Genomic DNA, 7397 nt, shown 5'->3' on the forward strand with positions numbered 1-7397 from the left:
CCTGGTTTCTTCCTAAGTCACCAAACAGCTACATCCTTTGCTGACTCTGCCTTTTCTTAGTGGTTAAATGTCAGTGTACCCTTGAGCTCTGTCTTTGGCTTTCTCTTTTCTCAGCATATTCTCCCTAGATCATCTCATCCCTTAGATTTACACATGAGTCTATTGGGATAACTCCCAAATTTGTACCTTCAATCTTGACTTTCCTACTAACACTATGCCTCCAACTGCCTCCTCAACCTCTCCACTTGGATGTTTATTATCAGTTTATTGAGACTTTTCAATTCATCGGAGACATGTAAACATGAAATCACGTCGTGTTTTCCCATGGCTGCCCAATTATGCTGTCTGGATAGTCAAGAATCTTGGGATAGTTTAGTCTCATTCTAGATTTCAAAATCTCAGTACTGTTTCTATTTAAATATGCTCTCAATCCCCAATTCTCTGTCTGGGACAGGAAATGTGTAAGATAGGCCTAAAACATCTTAAAATGCCAGAAAGCAAGAAATTGATCAAAGAATTTGGGGGCCATGCCAAAAGAATTCAGGGGCCAACTTGAAGAGTTTCCCTCTGTCTAAGCATAGAAATATTTGAACAGCAATAAAAAGTAAAAATGTCAGTGGATTAAACATCAAAATTATTAAATCTGTAAATTTAAATGAGACAAAAAACAAAAAACCACCTCTCAACTCATTTGTTGTTTTAAGAGAATGCTAGGAAACCAACCCAATATTTTAACAACTTGTAAATAATGAATAAATTTTCCATGTTTAAAATGAGTTTCGGGGTAACCAAGTAATTGATGAAGAGAAGTTTCTCTTCATAGAAATACTCTAGTAATAAGTGAAGGACTAAATTGGAATATTGGAACCTCTAATGAAATAATTGTTCTTGGCAATGACCATCAATGGCGGCCAGAAGAGAGATACCTATTGAAGAAAACATAGAAGAAAGGTTCCATGACATTGGATTTGGCAAGGATTTCCTGCATAAGACAAAATGCACAGGCAACAAAGGTAAAAATATACAAATTGGACTACAGCAAAACTAAAAACTTCTGTGCATCAAAGAACATAAACAGTGAAAACACAACCTATGGAATGGGAGAAAATATTTGCAAATCATATATTTGGTAAGGTTTAAAATCATAATCTGATAAGACATCCAAAGATGATACACAAATGTCAAGAAACACATGAAAAGATGCTCAATATCATTCATCATTAGGAATATGCAAATCAAAACCGCAATGAGTTATCACTGAATGAATAGCCATTGGGATGGCTGTTATATATATAAAAAAAAATCAACAGAAAATAACAAGTGTTGGCAAGAGATGTGGAGAAATTGGAACACTGTGTACTGTTGGTGGTGTAGCCACTGTGGAAATGGTGCAGCCACTGTGGAAAACAGTATGGCAGTTCCCAAATTTAAAAATAGACTTCCCATATGATCCAACAATTCTACTTCTAAGCATATAACTAAAATAATTAAAAGCAGGGTCTCAAAATGATATTTGTATACCCATAATTTTATAGTAGCATTATTTAAAAACTAGAAGTGATTTCCATAGAGTATTGAAAATTTATACTATTTTGACCCAAGTCAGTGAGAGTATAATATTTACTAGTAATTTTAGGTAAAACCAAGAAACCAAATATGTTCAAGTTTTTTTTAACTTTGTTCCTAGAATAATTCAACTCTGAGCTTCTTAGCTTTGAAGTTTTTGTTGATAAAAAAAATTAAAACAGCCCAGCTGGTATAAAATGATTGAGCATCGACCTGTGAACTAGGAGGTCAGGGTTCGATTCCTGGTCAGGGCACATGCCTGGGTTATGGGCTCTTTTCTCAGTAGGGGCATGTAGGGGACAGCCAATTGATGATTCTCTCTCATCATTGATATTTTTATCTCTCTCTCTCTCTCCCCTCCTCTCTGAAATAAATAAAAATCTATTTAAAAAAATAAATAAAAATAAAAACTAGAAGTGACAGAAAAACAGAGAAAATGTGGTATGTGCATACAAAGGAATATTATTCAGCCTAAAGAAGGAAGAAAATTCTGACACATGTTACAACATGGATGAACCTTGAAGACATTATGCTAAATGAAATAAGACAGTCACAAAAAGACAAATCCTATATAATAAAAGCCTAATATGCTAAGTGTCCAGTCATCCAGTTGGCTGGTCAACCAATCAAAGCATAATATGCTAATGATATGCTAAGGCCGCTCAACCGCTCACTATGACGTGCACTGACCACCAGGGGCAGATGCTCCGACAGGTACGTTAGCTTGCTGCTGGGGTCCCACCAATCAGGACTGAGTGAGATGGACCAGACACTCCCTGGAGCCCTCCTGCCATCCCTCCCCAGCTGACCAACCTCCTGTGTCCCTCCCCGGCCCCAATTGTGCACTGGTGGGGTCCCTTGGCCAGGCCTGTGCCCTCTCGCAACCCAGGACCCCTTGGGGAATGTCAGAGGCCAGGCCGAGGGACCCCACTGGTGCACAAATTCGTGCACCAGGCCTCTAATAGTATATAATCCCATTTGTATGAGGTACCTAGAGCAGTCAAATTCATAGAGACAGAGCAGAGGTCCTCAAACTTTTTAAACAGGGGGCCAGTTCACTGTCCCTCAGACATTCCACACATGCACACTGTGGGCCCAGGACGAGACGGCTGCTAAGCAGGACAGGCAGCGACGGCAAAAACACCTGGTGGGCCAGATAAATGTTTTCGGCGGGCCGCATGTGGCCCGCGGGCCGTAGTTTGAGGACCCCTGGAGTAGGGTATTGGTTGCCAGGGGCTGCGGGGAGGGGAAATGGAGAGTTGTTGTTTAATGGTCATAATAGCCCATTGGATTTATACAAACCTTTTCACACACAGGTTATCCTCAGTGGAAGATACTTCCTAATATGTATTTTACTTTTTGTAGTGTGGGGTCATACTTCATTGTACTTGTAAGAGAAAATGATCATTTTATTCTCTGTATAGAAGCCTAGCTGTATAAAACTTAGCTCTAACGCAAAAATTAAAGAAGCAAATGTAGGCAGGATGTCTCATCATCCTTAAGACTCAGCAGTTCTCATTCTCTGGGAGTGAACACACTGTTTGTTCTGCTGCTGTTGTCATGAAATACAATGACGGTGGAAGTCACGAAAATTTCCCCTGTCCAGACCCTTCTCCCTCCCCCCCCCCCCGCATGGTTATTATTCTTTTTTTCTCCCTGCAGACTCGTGTATGTAGCGGCTCCGAGAGGCTTGAGAAAAAGGAGGGGCATTTCAATTCGCGCCTGCTTCCTTTCAGAACATGTTCCTCAGCCTCCCAGTAGATGCATTGCAGTGTTCCTTCCTCAAGGCTTGGAAATCTCTCTCCCCTTTGCACTCAGGTTAGTTTTCAGGCCTTTCTCCCCTCTCTCCTTAAGATATCTTATTTCCTAAGGACAGAACTGTAGGTACTTGAATTGGTTGGTTTCTTACTGTTACTACTTGTTTTGTCCCCTCCCTGTGACCAATGCTCATTCTTTAGGACCTTGTTTGTCGAACATGTTGTTTTTCCTTTCCCTGTTATTTATATAAAAATAAGTTATCAAAAGAATATCTTTAAAATCCAATCTGTCTTAAAACTTGTTTACCTTGAAATTATCAGAATCTCAGTGTTTGAAAATATTGAAGCACAAACATGTATCATCTCTCTACTGATCTGCACTTGATTCTAATAAATAAATAAATCAGCACCCCACCCCCCAAAAAAGATTAAAAAGTTTTAGAGATTGTCTACAAAATACTGTGAATGTACTTAGCACTGCTAAAATGTACACTTAAAAATAGTTAAAATGGTAAATTTTATTATGTATATGCTGTCCCAAAAATTTTATACACACTTTGAATAATTATTAATTCAAATGGGTTAAATCTGAAAACAAAGAAACATCAATTGAGCTATCGAAAAAAAGTGTGTATACATTTGTGGGGATACCCTGTGTATTTGCTACAATTAAAGACAGAAAGAGTGGGGAGAAAGAATTTCTTCTGAGGAGGAACATATCATCACCTATGGAATAGTTTTGCCAAAAAATTAAACCAATTTAAATCTGATAAAATCTCTGGATCTAACTATCAATTTAGAGAAAACACAGAGACAGAGGAACATGTTAAACAACATCACATGGAAGCAATCAGCAAAATCCAGACTGTGGGAAACTCTACAGGAAAAACACACACATTTCTTCAACAAATAAATTATAAGAATAAAAGGTAGTTGCAGGAGAAACCATAGATTAAAAGTCTTAAAAGAGCCCTACCTGGTTTGGCTCAGTGGATAGAGCGTCAGCCTGTGGACTGAAGAGTCCCAGGTTCAATTCTGGTAAAGGGCACATGCCTGGGTTGTGGGCTCAATCCCCAGTAGGTGTTGTGCAGGAGGCAGCCAATCAATGATTCTCCCTCATCATTGATATTTCTATCTCTCCCTCTTCCTTCCTTTCTTAAATCAATAAAAATACATTTTTAAAAAAAGTCTTAAAAGACATAAAACCCAATGCAATGTATGGAATTATTTGGATCTTTATTTAAATAAACCACAAAAAAGCATGACACAATCAGGGGATATTTTATATTATGCAGGAATCCAATGGTTATTTTTTTAAGTTTTTATCTTCTGGAGATATACACTAAAATATTTATGGATGAAATAGTATAATATCTGGCACTTGCTTCAAAGTTATTAGAGATGGGAAAGTTGGAGTGTGTAGGTGAAACAAGATTGGCTGTGGGTACATAATTATTGAAGGAAGCACTGCACTATTCTTTCTGTTTTATGCTAGATACTTTCCATAATTAAAAGTTTTCCTTTTAAAATATGAACCTATATTCCACTCAAATCCATTCTCTTCTTCCCCCAGCAATTCAGGATAGAGGATGGGTCATGGTCTGCAACCACTTTCACTCTCCCCGTCCTGTACCTGGCCTCCTGGGTTGGGGCGGGAGGTGGAGCAGGGTGGGCAGCACATCCTTGCTGGGATGCCCAGGGTGAGAGGCAATTTCCTCTCTCTGGATTGCTGTAGCCTCTTCATACAGTTTGACCATTTCTGTGGGGAAGCACGGGACTTGGTTGGATTGTCTGTAAGGAGGATTCTCTAAAAGGTTGGGGGCCTCTGAGGGGACCTTGCTGAAGGTGGCAGCTCCTACCTTGACTTTTCCAAACAAGTCCGATCCCCTGGGGTGTTTTGCTAGAATCTCTATGTTTAGTCTTTAAAGACCTGATCTTATAGAAGCATGTGCTTTCTCAAGGATACTTGCCCTGCTGATTGTTTCTAGAGGTTAATTTGAGTTCAAGCTGTTACAATAAAAAGCCAATGAGGCAGGCGAACAGGACTGCTTTTACTACTGAAGTAAAAGAGTCCCTTAACCCTCTCTTTCACAAAAACCTGTGTCGGAGTAATCTGCTCATCCGTCGCTCAGGGTCTGCTGGTCAGCCCCGGCATATTTCTGTGCAGGACTCACATGTGGAACACACCGATGGGTTGTCCAGATGAACCTTCAGATGTTCTTCCCAGGCATGGAGGTCAGTCCCCTCCACAGCTCCTAGGCTTGCCCCTGCCTGGAGGACAGCAACCTTGGTTGGGGACTTGAATATGGATTAAATGTAGCCATCTACTGAGCTGTCTACAAAACCCATAGGAAATTCACATGTCCTTTTGGTGTCAAATGGAGGAACTGAAGGCTGCCCCACTGTCACACCCTCTCTTGGCTGTCTCTCCCACCCCTTTGTCCACATCAGGGCGGCATCAGGTGATGGCTGGGCAACTTGTAGACAAAAGACAGAACTGGGGTTGGGGTTGGGCACATCCACTGTTTACAGTTGATTATCTTGGCCTCTCTCTCTTTCATTTACTGAATGAGTAATTGAATGATTAAAAAAGAAAAAAAAAAGCTCCTTATAAAATATGGCCATACTGAGCCTGCCATTAAGTTCTATTAGCCCAAGTGCTCCAAATAGGAAGTCTGGATTTCATGTGATATATAGAATTGGCAACTGGAGTAAGCTTGTTTATTTTCTTTAAATGATCCTGTGTTTCATAAAAGACTCTGTAATAATTAAGTATTTCAACTTTTTTGGGGTTTATTTTACAGCTTGAAAGAGCTGTAATTATGCTTAGGAACATAAAGTTAATGTTAGACCATCAGTGAAATACTTAAATAAATTTCCCATTCTGAAAGTGTTTTTCTAGCACAAAACAAAGACACAGCATGGAAGAGTCAAGAAACACTATAGCAGAGCCCAACTAAGGAGATAATGGCAGATGCCACTGATTAGCACAGGTGCAATGCTAAGTACTTATATGTGGCACCTCATATAGTCCCCACAGCAACCCTCTATGGCAGTGGTTCTCAACCTTCTGGCCCTTTAAATACAGTTCCTCATGTTGTGACCCAACCATAAAATTACTTTTGTTGCTACTTCATAACTGTAATTTTGCTACTGTTATGAATTGTAATGTAAATATCTGATATGCAGGATGGTCTTAGGCAACCACTGTGAAAGGGTCGTTCGACCGCCAAAGGGGTCGCGACCCACAGGTTGAGAACTGCTGCTCTATGGTATGCATTATTATCTCCAATGAGAGATGAGGCAACCAAAGCCCAGAGACGTTACGTTGGTAAATGAAAGAGCCAGGATTTAACTCCAGCTCCATTTGACTCCAAAAGTTGAGTTCTTAATTTCTATGTGCTATCTATAATAAGACACTAAGAATATTTACCTGGTTGGGAGGTAGACATACATATGATATAGATAGATAGATATAGATTACATATTTAACATTAAAATTAAAATTTATTGACCTTCTAAGATATAGGATTTGTGAAAAGCTTAGTCTATATAGTCATTAAATTCTTAGATATTTAACACTGCTTCCAATTTATCATAGGAACTACTTTCCAAAAAATGTTAATCATAGCTGGATTGCAGAGAATTTAGGAAACATGCAGTGTTGTTTATGTAAGTTTTGAACATTATAAGTCTACTGAAGAGTGAATGGGATTTGCCTTTGTGGAATTTGAAACAAGAGAATGCAGCAATAGCTCAGATTGAGTAAGCTCAGATTTAAAAAAAAAAAAAAAAGCAAATGTTATAAATAGCAACAAACTTTTTGGCAACCATTTCTGTTTCTTAACATCCACCAGAGGAAGCACCAGGAAAACCTGGTACATTCCCTAAGACAGTAAAAATAAATCCATTCCTGCCTAAGAGTAGCTGATGAGTTATTTATTTAACATTTTAGCAGATGGAGTTGAAATAAAATGAAACTCATGATAGCACTTAAGGAGAAAGGAAAAAGAAAAGTATGAAATGAAGAGGGAAGAATATGTCCAGAGCCAGGGTCAAATATGGACACAAATA

Source organism: Myotis lucifugus, unplaced genomic scaffold (assembly GCF_000147115.1).
Source record: "Myotis lucifugus unplaced genomic scaffold, Myoluc2.0 scaffold_227, whole genome shotgun sequence".
Lineage (NCBI taxonomy): Eukaryota > Metazoa > Chordata > Mammalia > Chiroptera > Vespertilionidae > Myotis > Myotis lucifugus.